The sequence below is a fragment of the Giraffa tippelskirchi genome, chromosome 3 (genome assembly GCF_054371585.1).
Source record: "Giraffa tippelskirchi isolate mGirTip1 chromosome 3, T2T-mGirTip1v1.2.pri, whole genome shotgun sequence".
Taxonomy (NCBI): domain Eukaryota; kingdom Metazoa; phylum Chordata; class Mammalia; order Artiodactyla; family Giraffidae; genus Giraffa; species Giraffa tippelskirchi.
The window spans coordinates 119,604,691-119,622,657 of record NC_137277.1 but is presented as its reverse complement, the minus strand read 5'-3'; the positions used below and the strand labels follow the sequence as shown (position 1 = coordinate 119,622,657).

At 40.0% G+C, this 17,967-nt stretch overlaps 1 long non-coding RNA gene across 1 annotated transcript in view; it reads right to left on the bottom strand.

Annotated features, from left to right (window-relative positions):
* LOC145541762 (uncharacterized) overlaps window positions 1–17,967 on the bottom strand; it is a 71,224-nt gene that overhangs the window by 30,023 nt on the left and 23,234 nt on the right. Inside the window, exons 4-6 of the long non-coding RNA XR_014079262.1 lie at window positions 3,361–3,424; window positions 2,448–2,544; window positions 1,391–1,583 (exon numbers count right to left, since the gene is read on the bottom strand). This is a non-coding gene — a long non-coding RNA (uncharacterized LOC145541762). The remainder of the gene's footprint in view (window positions 1–1,390; window positions 1,584–2,447; window positions 2,545–3,360; window positions 3,425–17,967) is intronic.

Here is a 17,967-nt window from a genome sequence, read left to right as displayed (position 1 = left end):
ATTTGAAAAGACCCTGATGCTGGGAAAGATTGAAGTCAGGAGGAGAAGGGGATGACAGAGGATGAGATGGTTGGATGGCATCACCGACTCAATGGACATGAGTTTGGGTAAACTCCGGGAACTGGTGATGGACAGGGAGGTCTGGCATGCTGCAGTCCATGGGGTTTCAAAGAGTCAGACACGACTGAGTGACTGAACTGAACTGAAGATTCAAAAGCCCCACATATTTTTACTGTACTTCATTTTCCTTCTTTTGCTCAGCTAAGAAAAAGTACATCAGGTGGAAACTTCAACTTCTGAAACTCTAGTTAGTAGAAAAAAAGAGCTTCTTGAGGAGTGATACAATTAGGGCCGTGTCAGAATTGCCTGGAAAATTTAAAAAATCTTTAAGATCTATTAACTCCAAAATACTTTCCCTGCACACTCAATAATCACTGCCAGAGTGAAAGCGCATTTCTCATGGAAGGATCAACTACTCTTAGCAGCAAAAAGACCAAGATCCCCTGATCATGGCATCTCTTTATACAGTATCTTTTCCATGCACAGAGCATGACTCTGTGTGCCTATGTGTGTATATGTGTGTATGCACACACATACACATGAATGTACCTAATGAAGTACCTTGAAAAACACTGGAGTTATTTAATTAATATATTAATCATAATTAATGCAATTAAACATATGATGCATATTTACCCACAGATGCAGGCACACACCCCTATTCCCCTCCCCGCACAACACACATCCCCACCACACCTATAAAGTTCACGTGAGGAAATCTCAGTGAGGATCCTGGCAGGAAACAGTTGGCACACTCAAACTGGGAAAAGCTGAAGAGGGATTATTTACAAAGCTGTGGTTTGGTCCAATAGAGTACAGTGTAGTACCACAGAGCATAGCACATCATTCCCAAGTATGAAGGGACAAGGGGATCGAGAGCTTCTTGGACTCCAGAGGGAAGCTGTATGGAGAGATTATCACACTGAGTGAAGTAAGTGAAAAAGAGAAAGACAAATACTGTATGATATCACGTATATGTGAAATCTAAAATAGAGCACAAATAAACATATCTACAAAACAGACTCAAAGACATAGAGAACAGACTTGTGGTTGCCAGGGGGAGTAGTCGGGGAGGGAATGACTGGGAGGTTGGGATCAGCAGATGTAAGCTTTTATATGTAGAATGGATAAACAACACGGTCCTACTGTGTAGCACAGGGAACTATATCCAATATCCTGTGATAAACCATAATGGAAAAGAATACAAAAAAGAACGCCTATATGTGTATAACTGAGTCATTTTGCTGTACAGCAGAAATTGTCACAATATTGTAAATCAACTATACTTCAATAAAAAAGTAAAATTAATTTTTAAAAAAGAGGGATTTACCTGCCACTCGTTGTAAACTATAATAGAGCCATGTGGCCAACCGGTGATGACCCAGAAGGGAGGTTATAGGTGGGGAATATATACCATGACTTCAATTTCTCCTGTCTTCTGATTTCCTTCTCCTCCTAATTTCCTTCCCATTGGCTAATCCAATGGGACAGAAGAGTCTACTGAGGTGAGAGAAGTGGGTCAGCTTTTAAGGACACAAAAAAGAGTGAAAAAAATGTCAAGGATGAGTCTAGCAGGCCAAATAGAAGACATCTAGCTAGGTAAGTAGATTGGCATATCTGAGAATTGTCAGAAGGGCCTTATCAAACCTTGGGGAAATAGTAAGTTTCATGTCAATACAAATTTTAATTTACTTCTGAATCCTCTTGGATTACAATTTAATGAAGTCTTATTGTTTGTGAAGCACTGTGTCAGACTCTTTAAATGCACCATTCTTCCTTCATCATAATGACGGTTAGGAGGTAAGTAGTGTTATTCCTATTTTACAGGCAAGAAAACTGAGTTGTCTAGCTCTCAAAAACTTGTCAAAGGCCACGAATAACAAGCAGGAGAGCTTATGTTCAAAGTTCAGCCTGTGTGTTAGCCGCTCAGCCATGTCTGACTCTTTGCAACCCCATGGACTGTAGCCTGACAGGCTCCTCTGTCCATTGGGATTCTCCAGACAGGAATACTGGAGTGGGTTGTCATTCGCTTCTCCAGGGGATCTTCCCAACCCAGAGATCAAACCCAGGTCTCCTGCATTGCAGGCAGATTCTTTACCATCTGAGACACCAGGGAAGCCCACAAGCTCAGCCTGGCTGACTCCAAAGCTAGACTCTCCCTCATCTTATAGTTTATCACAGGCTAAATGAACCAATAATCTAAGAAACTGCTTGTGTGAAATCCAGACCTTGTACATAATCTTAACACTCAAAGCAGGCAACAGAGTTTGAGCCAGGACTAGGTTATATCATTTAGCTTAAATCTAAAGAATTTAGCATGTTCATCCTTCAAAGTATGAATGTCGCCGATGCTGTCAGGACTCCCACCCACAACCCTTACACGTTACCACTTCAAGTGCTCTGGCTGATTTTCGATTCCCAGTGTCATGTCAGAAGTGCAGAAGCCCATGCTTCCCTTGTGTGTAGCCAAGAAAATAAACACCCCTGAAAAAAAGCCTTCAATCAATGACTTAGGAATTGGTATAAAAATGTCACAGTTTCCCTGCCACTCATGTGAGATAATACTCAGGGATGTTTTATAATTTTCTCCAAAGTTTTCCCACAGGAATAAGACCAAGTGTTCCACTTCCGGTGGCAGGCTTCAAAATGTACCGCTTTGGGGGCTGTCCTTCCTTCCCTGTATCACTTTTCCCATTTTCCTAGCAGTGTTCCTTGCACTTCCTCTTAAATTTAATCTCTCTGGGACCACCCAAACTAGAACTGCTACCAGAAGTTTTTATACAGGTTTTCCTAAGTTCCTCAAGAAGGAAATCTGACATGGAATTACTTGCTGGCCAGACACCCCACAGCAGACCTCTGCTGGTGGATGTGCCAGGGTGGTAACCTAGCATACCATAGCATCTCAGGCACCAAGACTTTCAGCTGTAGTGAACTGGGATGGAATAGAGCTAGAAGTGGTTGCACTGGCTTAAGCAACATCTCGGCTATTGAGAAATATGACTGCAGTCGTAAGTGAAAGGACCACGTATTTCACTGGTGCCTTTAATGCCATGATGGCTGAAAATGACTGGCTCAAGTCAACCAACTATCAATTCAGGAGCATGATATGAAAGCCAGAATGTATCTATGACTGTGTTTTAAGAGACCCTTATCTCCTGCAGCCATAGGGGAGAAACTTCGAAGCTTTGTGAAACCATTAACAGCAAGCAGGAGAAAAAAAATCATGATCTGTGTGGAAAGGGAAAGATGCTAAACAGATTGGAAGACAGAATTATGAAGTCCATGTTTTCTCTAAAATACCTGATTAACTTCAACTTGAGCAAGCACTTTTCTTGTGTGCAAATTCATCAGGATAAGATGAAATCTGCAAAGTTATGAGGAACATGTACCTTGGTTGAGAAGTTTTGGAACTAAGTTTTGGTCTCTTTTCTTTAATGAGACAGTGAATTATTCTGAGCAACCAGCACTCTCTTCCCGAGAATGGCAGGAACAGAGTGTGCAGTTACACCACTTGAGATAAACAATTACTCTGGAAACGGAGACAGTCAATCAATTAAACAAATAAGATACTGTAGGCAAATAGCCATCTGCAAATAAAATATAGGGTTGGTGGTAAAAGATGCTGAATAAATGTGAAACGTAAACAGTAATTACAATCTAAAACAAACCCTCTAAATAGAGGATGAGAGATTCCAGGTATTTTGATGGGGCTGGAGGATTGGCACAGAGGATCCAGAAGGGGGATTTTTCCCTGGAAAAAGAATCAGAGGTGAGAAGGAGCTAGGGTTAATTCTTTCCTGATCCTAGAGGTGGTTCTCCTGGTGAAAGTGAAGTCGCTCAGTCGTGTTCGACTCTTTGCAACCCCATGGACTGTAGCCCGCCAGGCTGATCCATCCATGGAATTTTCCAGGCAAGAGTACTGGAGTGGGTTGCCATTTCCTTCTCCAGGGGATCTTCCTGACCCAGGGATCGAACCTGGGTATCTCACATTGCAGGCAGATGCTTTACCGTCTGAGATTATCTAAAATCTGTCCATGCTTTGGACAAGACTGATATTATACACTTGCTCCTGGAAGATGCTGTGGGATTACAAGCTGAAGTGAAAAAGATGCCAATGAAGAAAGCATCGCTCCTCTGATGGAATTATTCATAGTGCCCCTTTTCCCAGTGTCAATTTCTATTGCTGCCTTAGTCATATTCTATTCACAGTACTGCTCATTCTCTCAGAAAATGGGTAGTCTGCTCCCTATTATAATCAGCATGAATATGGAGTTAAAAGACATGGAGCTTAAAGATCTGGGTCTGAGTTCACTGTTCAGATACTGTTGTATCAACTAGGTTTCTTCATTTATCAAATTAGCCTGGCAATATTTTCTTGGTGGTGCTATTGTGAGTATACAAGGCAACTTACCATGTTAGGTATTATAACTGACTGCCTGCTAAGACGTTTCAGTCATGTCTGACTCTGTGCGACCCTACGGACTGTAGCCTGCCAGGCTCCTCTGCCTATGGGATTCTCCAGACAAGAATACTGGACTGGGTTGCCATGCCCTCCTCCAGGGAATCTTCCTGACCCAGAGTTTGAACCTGTGTCTCTTATGTCTCCTTCATTGGCAGGCAGGTGCTTTACCAATAGTGCCACCTATTATTAACCCCCCTAAATTAAAACTGTTAGAATTCAGGACTTCCCTGGTGGTCTAGTGGCTAAGACTCCCTACTCCCAAGGCAGAGGTCCCAGGTGTGATCCGTGGTCAGGGAACTAGATCCATATGTCTCAACTAAAGATCCCGTATGCTACAGCTAAGACTTGGTGCAGCCAAATAAATAAATGAAAATAAATGTTTTTAAACATTTTTTTAGAATTCAGGGTGAGACACATGTGACCCACATTTTGCAGTGTGACCTGAGGATTAATTTCAGGGTTACAGTGACCAAGAGAACATGCCTTTCAGACTTCTGATGGCAGGGAATGCGACTGCTTAAGGGCCTTGGTTACTGCTCTCTAGAACCTACTGCAGTGTTTGCATGGGGAGCTGTGCTCCTGTGGACTGCTCCCTAACAGCCCTGGAGCAAAGAGGACGTTAAGGCAGCCCCATGCCTGGGAAATGCAGTTCTTCTCTGAAAGCTGACCTTAGCTTGAGGACCTTTGAGAGTCCCAGCAAACTTTCCTTGGACCCGTACTGCAGCCTGCCACACTTTCCCCAGCCTCCTTCCCTTCCTCCCTCTCCTTCACTCAGGGTCAGGCTTAATCACAGTCTGACAGCTCTCCCACCCTCTCTCTGTTCCCTCCCAGATATTTTCCCTAATACATTTCTTGCATGTCTGATCACATTTTAGCATCCACTTCTCAAAGGACCCAAATGAACACAAGGATAAAATACTAGAAAGTTGTAAGCAGATCACTACTTCTCAGATATGCGTAGGTATTGATATTATGGCTAAAAACCAATGCCACTTGTTTTTATTTATATTTTTCTATTTACATTTTAAATAGAGGGAAACTTGCCCCAAAGACCTTTCATTGTTCCTGCATAGGACTGCATAATAAGCGGCAGGATCAGCATTCCTCTGGCCAATGTCACCAGAAGAGTCCTCCCTCTAAACTCCTCTCATGCCATTTCATTCCTGGAAATTATTTTCTTCTTCCTTTTATTTCATTTGACTCTTCCCTGCCCATACCAACTTAGACGTCCTCCAGAAAACTTACTCAGACAATTCCATACCACACTGGTTTTTCGCTTCAACCATCTGCTTTAAAACATTAAAATGATCACAAGTTGGCTTTGTTAAACTAACATATCTTGATTGTGTGGAAAAAAAAAATTGACTTGATGAGAAACGTTATAGGACAGAGGCATTTTCAGAAACTGTGCTTAAGAAAATACTTAAGAAAATAGTTTTCAAGCTCTTTAACAAGAAGGTACTAATAGGTTAATTAAAAATGACCTGTAGCCACTTATTAAAGTAAATTTAGCAGGAATCCTACTGGGGAACATTTTTATGATCCTGAGCAAGTTTCTGGGTATGGTAAACCAAAGGAACTGCATTTCTACAGAAACAGTAGCATACCACATATTGGTGGGCACTCAGATACCCACCAATTAGTCCTATTTGCTATTTGATTCTAGATGTTTGGGCTTCCCTGGTGGCTCAAATGGTAAAGAATCCATCTCCAATGCAGGAGACATGGGTTCGATCCCTGGGTTGGGAAGATCCGCTGGAAGAGGTAATGGTAACCCACTCCAGATGTTTATGAATGAAGAATTTCTTTGAGGCAGATGAGGATGACAGTGATGAAACTTGGTAAGAGAACAATTACGGGGAAATCAGATCTAGACTAGGACCCAAGAACTTTTGTCTAAAATAAACACGTGAATTTCATGATTCTCTCAGGGACCGTCTTCCAAAGCTAGCCTGACTGAAGTATAAGCCCCTGAAGAGCAGGGACCTTATCTAATAAGTGCTTAAGAAATGTACTGAATAATCCTATGGATGGATGGATAAAAGGCACTGGCACTCCACGAGATGGTGCATACTACCATATCTAAGGGACCTCTATCCCCAAGGACTGGCTGCCAACAAAACTCTGGTAGTCAATTCAACACAGCTGTCCTTCAGTGCTGCCTTTCTTGTCTTTCTGCCTCTGGGACAGAGACCTGTCTGCCTGAAGCTACTCTATAAAGAGAACCAGCCCAGCTGGATTGTACTGGGTTGGGCCAGCATCCCTCCTCTGTCTCCATTCTGTCAGTGAGATAGCATAGGCTAATAAGCTAATTTCACTCATTAGTCACCCAATTTATATCATGCAGTGACTTCCAGATCAAAAGACCCAGTGGAATCATTTGACTCTCTCAAGGTCACAGGGACAGTTACTACTGGGTATGTGGAAGCCATGCTTTCTGACACCTGGTTTGTTGCACTTCATACCAGAGGATGCTATTTCATATATGCTATATGTGTTGAGTTACTCAAATGTGGCTTTGTTTTTTCACTTAGAAGTTACACATTTTCTATAAGTTATAGCCGTCTTTCAATCTTCTATAGCCCCATTGTTTTATTTGCAAGACCTGATGAACTTCAGTAAAGCCACAGTAGGAGAGAGATCTCTTTCCTTGAGGAAAATGTATCCTTTCTTCCTCTTTAGTTGGAGTATAGCTGGCATCACAGTTAGATGCTGTTTCTTCTACCCTTGACTGTTTTTGGAGCTTTGGATCTTGAGGCAAAGTGCATTTGAGCTGAGATGCATAGTTCAAGGTGCACAGTTACAGGCATAGCTGAGTATTCCAGCAGCATTTGGGTTTGGTGGCAAAGAAATCCAGGAGTGAATTTTCAGGCAATGTAGCACAATTCATGATTAAGGTTATCGGTAATATCTAACCTTTAGTAAATGCCAGCTGCATAATGATGGCTAGCAAGCTTTCTACGGATACTGCACTGAGTTCAGCCAGGCCATAAGAATCTATTTAACAGAACTCTAATGGGAAATGACCAGGATCTGACTACAGAAGATTAAAAGTGACAATGCTAATTGACTGCAGGAGTATCTACATGAAGAAGGGCTAGAAAAATCATTTAACTCTAAATGAAATTGGACTGATTTGATATTTGAGAAAAGTATCACTTTCTTGCTGTGTTTGGCAGGGTGAATTAACTGCCTCATGTTTCAGAGAGAAGAAAGAGTCTTTGTGGAACAATGGGCCACAGCTGTTGGGAAAAGAACTTTCCTCAGTTGGATTAGAAAAGGATTTGCAGCTAAACGAAAGGTTTCACTGCTACTGCGACCATAATCCTTAAACATGAGTGTACAATACTGGTATCTGAGTTTGAAAGGGTCTCAGAATTGTGAAGGGTGGCCCATTCTTCAGCCCTACTAAGGGCAGAACAAGAAAGAGATTTAGCTAATGATGGAGAATGTAGTTTCATTCTTAATTAACACTTTTTTTTCTTAATTTAGTAAGGGAATGCAGAGAAGGCAAGGGCACCCCACTCCAGTATTCTTGCCTGGAAAATCCCATGGACGGAGGAGCCTGGTAGGCTGCAGTCCATGGGGTCGCTACAAGTCGGACACGACTGAGCGACTTCACTTTCACTTTTCACTTTCATGCATTGGAAAAGGAAATGGCAACCCACTCCAGTGTTCTTCCCTGGAGAATCCCAGGGATGGCGGAGCCTGGTGGGCCCCCATCTATGGGGTCGCACAGAGTCGGACACGACTGAAGCGACTTAGCAGCAGCAGCAGCAGCAGTAAGGGAATGAACAAATGACTACTTCCCAGGTAGCAAAGTGGTACAGAATCTGCCTGCCAATGCAGGAGATGCAGGTTTGATCCCTGGGTCAGGAATATCCCCTGGAGTAGAAAAAGACAACCCACTCCAGTATTCTTGCCTGGAAAATTCCATGGATGGAAGAGCCTGGCAGGCTACAGTCCATCGGATCACAAAGAGTTGGACACAACTGAGCATGCATACACACACACACAAATCAATGAAGCCTGAAAGTCAATCCATCTCTCTTTACTGATTTGTTCATTATTAGAGACTTACCTATTTTTGAAGAATTAATAGATACGCACAACTTTCTCATTCATCAACTATGCTGTGTTCCCAACCATATCAAGGAATTTGCTCACATTCTGCTCTCCCTGCTCAGTTCAGTTCAGTTCAGTTCAGTTCAGTCACTCACTCGTCTCTGACTCTTTACGACCCCATGAATCACAGCATACCAGGCCACTCTGTCCATCACCAACTCCCGGAGTCTACACAAACCCATGTCCATCGAGTTGGTGATACCATCCAACCATCTCATCCTCTGTTGTCCCCTTCTCCTCCTGCCCCCAATCCTACCCACCATTAGGGTCTTTTCCAATGAGTCAACTCTTCGCATGAGGTGGCCAAAGTATTGGAGTTTCAGCTTCAACATCAGTCCTTCCAATGAACACCCAGGATTGATCTCTTTTAGGATGGATTGGATCTCCTTGCAGCCCAAGGGACCCTCAAGAGTCTTCTCCAACAGCACAGTTCAAAAGCATCAATTCTGCGGCGCTCAGCTTTCTTCACGGTCCAAATCTCACATCCATACATGATCAGTGGAAAAACCATAGCCTTGACTAGACGGACTTTTGTTGGCAAAGTAACATCTCTGCTTTTAAATATGCTATCTAGGTTGGCCATAACCTTCCTTCCAAGGAGTAAGCATCTTATAATTTCATGGCTGCAATCACCATCAGCAGTGATTTTGGAGCCCAGAAAAATAAAGTCCGACACTGTTTCTACTGTTTCCCCATCTATTTCCCATGAAGTGATGGGACCAGATGCCATGACCTTAGTTTTCTGAACGTTGAGCTTTAAGCCAACTCTTTCACTCTTCTCTTTCACTTTCAACAAGAGGCTCTTTAGTTCTTCTTCACTTTCAGCCATAAGGGTGTGTCATCTGCATATCTGAGGTTATTGATATTTCTCTTGTCAATCTTGATTCCAGCCTGTGTTTCTTCCAGCCAAGCGTTTCTCATGATGTATTTTGCATATAAGTTAAATAAGCAGGGTGACAATATACAGTCTTGACGAACTCCTTTTCCTATTTGGACCCAGTCTGTTGTTCCATGTCCAGTTCTAACTGTTCCTTCCTGACCTGCATACAGGTTCCTCAAGAGGCAGGTCAGGTGGTCTGGTATTCCCATCACTTTCAGAATTTTCCACAGTTTAGTGTGATCCACACAGTCAAAGGCTTTGGCATAGTCAATAAAGCAGAAATAGATGTTTTTCTGGAACTCTCTTGTTTTTTCGATGATCCAGCGGATATTGGCAATTTGATCTCTGGTTCCTCTGCCTTTTCTAAAACCAGCTTGAACATCTGGAAGTTCACGGTTCATGTATTGCTGAAGCCTGGCTTGGAGAATTTTGAGCATTACTTTACTAGCATGTGAGATGAGTGCAATTGTGCGGTAGTTTGAGCATTCTTTGGCATTGCCTTTCTTTGGGAGTGGAATGAAAACTGACCGTTTCCAGTCCTGTGGCCACAGCTGAGTTTTCCAGATTTGCTGGCATATCGAGTGCAGCACTTTCACAGCATCATCTTTTAGGATTTGAAAGAGCTCAACTGGAATTCCATCACCTCCACTAGATTTGTTCATAGTGATGCTTTCTAAGGCTCCCTTGACTTCACATTCCAGGATGTCTGGCTCTAGGTGAGTGATCACACCATCGTGATTATCTGGGTCATGAAGATCTTTTTTGTACAGTTCTTCTGTGTATTCTTGCCACTTCTTCTTAACATCTTCTGCTTCTGTTAGGTCCATACCATTTCTGTCCTTTATCGAGCCTATCTTTGCATGAAATGTTCCTTTGGTATCTCTAATTTTCTTGAAGAGATCTCTAGTCTTTCCCAATCTGTTGTTTTCCTCTATTTCTTTGCACTGATCACTGAGGAAGGCTTTCTTATCTCTCCTTGCTATTCTTTGGAACTCTGCATTCAGATGGGAATATCTTTCCTTTTCTCCTTTGCTTTTCGCTTCTCTTCTCTTCCCAGCTATCTGTAAGGCCTCCTCAGATGGCCATTTTGCTTTTTTGCATTTCTTTTCCATGGGGATTGTCTTGATCCCTGTCTCCTGTACAATGTCATGAACCTCTGTCCATAGCTCATCAGGCACTCTGTCTATCAGATCTAGTCCCTTAAATCTATTTGTCACTTCTACTGTATACTCATAGGGATTTGATCTAGGTCATACCTGAATGGACTAGTGGTGTTCCCTACTTTCTTCAATTTAAGTCTGAATTTGGCAATAAGCAGTTCATGACCTGAGCCACAGTCTGCTCCCGGTCTTGTTTTTGCTGACTGTATAGAGCTTCTCCATCTTTGGCTGCAAAGAATATAATCCATCTGATTTTGGTGTTGACCATCTGGTGATGTCCACGTGTAGAGTCTTCTCTTGTGTTGTTTGAAGAGGGTGTTTGCTATTAACAGTGTGTTCTCTTGGCAAAACTCTATTAGCCTTTGCCTTGCTTCATTCTGTACTCCAAGGCCAAATTTGCCTGTCACTCCAGGTATTTCTTGACTTCCTACTTTTGCATTCCCGTCCCCTATAATGAAAAGAACATCTTTTTTGGCTGTTTGTTCTAGAAGGTCTTGTAGGTGTTCATAGAACTGTTCAACTTCAGCTTCTTCGGCGTTACTGGTTGGGGCATAGACTTGGATTACTGTGATATTGAATGATTTGCCTTGGAAACAAACAGAGATCATTCTATCATTTTTGAGATTGCATCCAAGCACTGCATTTCGGACTCTTTTGTTGACTATGATGGCTACTCCATTTCTTCTAAGGGATCGTTGCCCACAGTAGTAGATATAACAGTCATCTGAGTTAAATTCACCCATTCCAGTCCATCTTAGTTCGCTGATTCCTAGAATGTCGATGTTCACTCTTGCCATCTCCAGTTTGACCACTTCCAATTTGCCTTGATTCATGGACCTAACATTCCAGGTTCCTATGCAATATTGCTCTTTACAGCATGGGACTTTGCTTCTATCACCTGTCACCTCCACAGCTGGGTATTGTTTTTGCTTTGGCTCCATCCCATCATGCTTTCTGGAGTTATTTCTCCACTGATCTCCAGTAGAATATTGGGCACTTACCGACCTGGGGAGTTCATCTTTCAGTGTCCTATCTTTTCACCTTTTCATACTGTTCATGGGGTTCTCAAGGCAAGAATACTGAAGTGCTTTGCCATGCCCTTCTCCAGTGGACCACATTCTGTCAGACCTCTCCACCATGACCCATCCGTCTTGGGTGGCCCCACATGGCATGGCTTAGTTTCACTGAGATAGACAAGGCTGTGGTCCATGTGATCATATTAGATATAGATTAAATATTTGATTGAATAAATGAGTAATTATTCTGTAGGTGACAGCTTACAACTTCTTAAACTGTGGATAATGGCAATGGCAGCCATTTCTACCCTAACTTTCCACAACTGTTCACTCATTGTTTCTCAAGACCTACACCTCTGCTAAAGTAACTTAGATATTAGTCTCCAAACTACTTCTTTTAAATGACTCTGGGCATGACTTTCTGGCTTATACCTGAGAACAGCATTCTCAACTCTGGTACACAGTGAGTTGAAAAGTTTTCTAAGTAATTTGTGACTAAAAAATGGTAGAAAAATAAAAGTTTGCAAAATGCACACTATTTTTTCTTAAGGTAAAGTTTACAAACAGTGAAATGAGCACTCTTGACTGTATAATTTAAGATTTTACAAACACATAGCCATCTGACTACCATACCAATCAATAGACTATTTCCATCAGCCTGGAAAATTTCCTCTTACCTATATTTGGCCAAGCCACAACTCCCTTAGACAATCTCCATTCTGACTTTTCCCCCACCATCACTAAGATATAATTTACATATAACATGTAAGTTTAAAATGTACAATGGGTTGATTTGATAGAGTTGTGTATTGCAAAATGATTATACCATTGTGCTAGCTAACGTCTTCAACAAACATAATTATCATTTCTCTTTCTGATGCAAATGTTTAAGATTAATAACTTATCAACTTTCAAGTATGTAAAACAATTATTAACTATATTCACCATGTGTTTTACATTAGATTTCCAGAACTTTTATTTGTCTTATAATTGGAGGTTTGAACTCTTTGAACAGCATCTTCCCTTTTCCCCCATGTTCCAACTCCTGGTAACCATCATTATATGTTCTGTTTTCATGATTTGGCTTTTTAAGATTCTACATATAAGTGAGATCATCTACCATTTGTCTTTCTCTGCCTGACATTTCACTAAGCCTAGTGCCACCAAGCTCTATCCCTGTTGTCAAAAATGGCAGCATTTCCTTTTTCCTCATGGCATAGAATCGCTATATCAATTCTATTCTTCGGTATATATCCAAAAAAATGAAAATAGGATCTTAAAAATATTACTGCACCCTAATACACACACATAATGTAAATATTAAAGCCATGAGAAAGAAGGAAATAGCTGATAAAAGAACAGACGTGAAAGGCAAAGGAAAAAAGAAAAGATATACCCAACGGAATGCAGAGTTTCAAAGAATAGCAAGGAGAGATAAGAAAGCCTTCCTAAGTGATCAGTGCAAAGAAAGAGGGAAAACAATAGACTGGGAAAGACTAGAGATCTCTTCAAAAAAATTAGAGATACCAAGGGAATATTTCATGCAAAGATGAGCACAATAAAGAAAAGAAATGGTATGGACCTAATAGAAGCAGAAGATATTAAGAAGAGGTGGCAAGAATAAAGAGAAGAACTATAGAAAAATGACCTGAATGACCCAGATAACCATGATGGTGTGATCACTCACCTAGAGCCAGACATCCTAGAGTGCAAAGTCAAGTGGGCCTTAGGAAGCATCACTACAAACAAAACTAGTGGAAGTGATGGAATTCCAGTTGAGCTATTTCAAATCCTAAAAGATGATGCTGTGAAAGTGCTGCACTCAATATGCCAGCAAATTTGGAAAATGCAGCAGTGGCCACAGGACTGGAAAAGATCAGTTTTCATTCCAATCCCAAAGATGGGAAGTACCAAAGAATGTTCAAACTACTGCACAATTGTACTCATTTCACCTGCTAGCAAAGTAATGCTCAAAATTCTCCAAGCGAGGCTTCAACAATATGTGAACTTCCACATGTTCAAGCTGGATTTAGAAAAGGCAGAGGAAGCAGAGATGAAATTGCCAACATCCGTTGGATCATAGAAAAAGCAACAGAATTCCAGAAAAGCATCTGCTTCATTGACTATGCTAAAGCCTTTGACTGTGTGGATCACAACAAACTGTAGAAAATTCCTCAAGAGATGGGAATATCAGACCACCTTACCTGCCTCCTGGGAAACCTGTATGCAGGTCAAGAAGCAACAGTTTAAACTAGGCATGGAACAACAGACTGGCTCCAAATTAGAAAAGGAGTATGTCAAGGCTGTATATTATAACCCTGCTTATTTAACTTATATGCAGAGTGCATCATGCCAGGCTGGATGAAGCACAAGCTGTAATCAAGATGGCTGGGAGAAATATCAATAACCTCAAATACACAGATGACAGCACCCATATGGCAGAAAATGAAGAGAAACTAAAGAGCCCCTTGATGATGGTGAAAGAGGAGAGTGAAAAAGATGGCTTAAAACTCAACATTCAAAAAACTAGGATCATGACACCCAGTCCCATCACTTCATAGCTAACAGATGGGGAAACAATGGTAACAGACTTTATTTTCTTGCGCTCAAAAATCACTGCAGATGGTGAGTGCAGCCATGAAATTAAAAGACACTTGCTCCTTGGAAGAAAAGCTATGACCAACCTAGACAACATATGAAAAAGCAGAGACATTACTTTGCCAGCAAATGTCCACCTAGTCAAAGCTACGGTTTTTCCAGTAGTCACGTATGGATGTGAGAGTTGGACCATAAAGAAGGCGTAGCACTGAAGAACTGATTCTTTTGAACTGTGGTGTTGGAGAAGACTCTTGAGGCTCCCTTGGACTGTAAGGAGTTCAAACCAGTCAATCTTAAAGGAAATCAACTCTGAATATTCATTAGAAGGACTGATGCTGAAGCTCCAATACTTTGGCCACTTGATGTGAAGAGCCAACTCATTAGAAAAGACCCTGATGCTGGCAAAGATTGAGGGCAGGAGGAGAAGGGGATGACAGTGGATAAGATGGTTGGAAGGCATCACCGACTCAATGGACATGAGTCTGAGCAAGCTCCAGGAGATGGTGAAGGACAAGGAAGCCTGGTGTGCTACAGTCCATGGGGTCACAAAGAGTCAGATACAACTGAGTAAACAACAACAACAAATAGTTGTTCAATTTTTAAGTTTTTGAGGAAACTTCAAAATTTTTTCCATAGAGGCTATACCCTTCACAGTTTCAGGAACTTCTTTTTACAAGAGTTTCTTTTCTTCATATTCTTGCCAACAATTTGTTACCTCTTTTTTCTTTTCCTTTTTACATTTGTACAACTTCAAAGGTTAATTGGCAAAAGGGTTTTTTTTTGTTTTTGGTCTAAATTGTTCACAAATGACAAAGCTTTGGCAAATACAGCAGATCATAGCAAGAAAATGCCAACTGGATATTTGCATGCCTCTCTAATAATCTTTTTTTCTAAACTGAGAATAATTGCTTTACAATGTTATGTTGGTTTCTGCCATAGAACAATATGAATCAGCCATAAGTATACCTTTGTCCACTCCCTCTTGAACCTCCCTCCCTCCCCTCACCTCATCCCACCCTTCTAGGTTGTCACAGAGCACCAGGTTGAGCTCCCTGTGTTATCCAGCAACTTCTCACTAGCTATCTTGTATTTTTAACGAAAGCCATTCTAGCAGGTGCAAGGTGATATCTCACTGTGGTGTGATTTTCATTCTTCTGATGAATAGTAATATTGAACACTTTTTCATATACCTTTATATGCCTTCTTTGAAAAAAATCTTCTGCCTATTTTTTAATCTTTTTCTTGCTGTTGGATTATATGAGTTCTTTATACATTTTGGATATTAACCCATTATCAGATATATAATTTGCAAATATTCCCTTCCATTCCATACATTGTCTTTCCAATTTCCTGTTTATTTTGCTGTGCAGGAGACTTTTAGTTTGATATAGTCCCATGTATTAATTTTTACTTTTTTTTGCTTGTGCTTTTGGTATCACATCCAAAAAGCTGTGGCCAAGACCCATGTTAAAGAACTTTTCTCTAGAAGTTTTATATTTTTAGGACTTATGTTAAAGTCATCAATCCTTTTCAAGTTAGTTTTTGTGAGTGTTCCTTTCTTCCTGCCTTTCTTTGTGAATTAATGATTTCCCTTATTGCTATATATTGATTCCCTTTTGTTTACCTTTTGTGTACCTACTGTAGGATTTTGCTTTGTGGTTACTATGATATTTACATAAAGTGTCTCCAGATAGAATATCTATTTTACAATTTTAACTACTTAACTTTGCCCACAGACAGTAACTGTATCCTTTTACTCCATTTCCCCTTATGTGTTTGATTTCACAGTTTACCTCTTTTAATATGGTGTATTCATTTAAAAATTATGGTAGCTATCATTATTTTTCATATTCTTGTTTTTTAGCTTTTATACTAAAGTTAAGTGGCTAACACATCACCATATTACAATTTTAGGGTATTCTGAATTTGATTATATATTTATATTTACCACCATGTTGTATATTTTCATGATTTCTTGTTAATAATTAGTGTCCTTTCATTTTAGCTGGAAGAACTCGTTTCAGTGGTTCTTGTAAAGTAGGTCTAGTACTGATGAATTTCTTCAACTTTTGTTTGTCTGGGAAAGTCTTTATCTCTCCATTTCTGAGGGACAATTTTGTCAAATTTTGTATTCTTGGTTGACAATTTTTTGTTTTCAACACTGTAACCATATCATTCCATTAGTTCTAGGCCTGTAAGTCACAAGCTTTTTTCCTCTTGCAGCTTTTAAGATTCTTTGTCTTTGATTTCTGACAGTTATATATAACATATATCATATAACATTATATATATTATAATGTGAACTGGAGATGATCTCTTTAAGTTGATTTTGTTGTTGGTGTTGATTTATGGTTAGTGCTTTTGGGTCAAAAGTAATCTTTTCCCCCCTCTAATATGCTTTTCTGCTAAATTCTTAAGAGTTTCATGTTTTAAACCTCCAAATTTGTATTTTTTTAGATTCAATGTTTTGAGTTTTATTTGCCTATAAATTTTAAAATCATGTGGTCAATTTATTCAAAATATTTGATGAATTTTTAATTGAGACTGCACATCACAACCCACAGCAGTAATCTTGCCTGGAGAATTCTATGGATAGAGGGGCCTGGCAGGCTATAGTCCATGGGGTTGCAAAGAGTCAGGCATGACTGAGCAACTCTCACTCACTATACTTATGCATATGTTCATGCTAAATTGCTTCAGCTGTGTCCGACTCTGTGCAGCCCTATGGACTGTGGCCCACCAGGCTCCTCTCTCCATGGGATTCTCTAGGCAAGAACACTGAAGTGGATTGTCATGCCCTCCTCCAGGGAATCTTCCCAACCCAGGAATAGAACCCATGTCTCTTAGTATCGCCTACATTGGCAGGGAGGTTCTTTACTACTAGTGCCACCTGGGAAGCCTACATTATATCTATAGATATAGATATAGATATAATACCTCCAATAAAATGAGGTAATTTAATAACAATCCTAATTTTTTATAATGCATAAATATAGCATATATCTCCATCTCATGAGATTAGTTTATATCTTCCTTAAATATATGATAGAATTAATCAGTGAAACTCTCTGGGTTGGACTGTCTTCCTAGATTTTGATTTTAAAATTTAAAACTTAATTATTTCAACAAATATATAATAATTTAATTTTTTATTTCATCATGTTTAAGTTTTAGCAAGTTATGTTTTTAAAGATATTTGAGTATGTCATTTAAATTTGTTGAATTTATTTGGATAAATTTGCTTACAATTGTCCTTTACTATCCTTGCAATATCTATAGACTTGGTAGTGATAGCCTATCTTTCACTACTGATTTTGGTAATTGGTAAGATTTTTTTAATGTTTTTAGTCTTGATTATTCTTGCTAGAGTTTATATTTTTAAAAAATAACTTGCTACTTTGCTATTTATATTTATTGCGTGTCTTTTAATTTCATTGTTTTCTGCTTTTATCTTTACTTTCTTCTTCTCATTTACTTACTTTGGTTTTAATTTAGTCTTCTCTCAAAAGCTTATTAAATTGGAGAATTAAACCATTTAAACCATTTTTTCCTTTTTAATGTATAGCATAGCATGTAAAGCTATACATTTTCCTTTAAACATTGCTTTAACAGCATTCAGCCGATATTCACATATCTTATCTTCCCTAACATTCAGTTGGAAGTTCT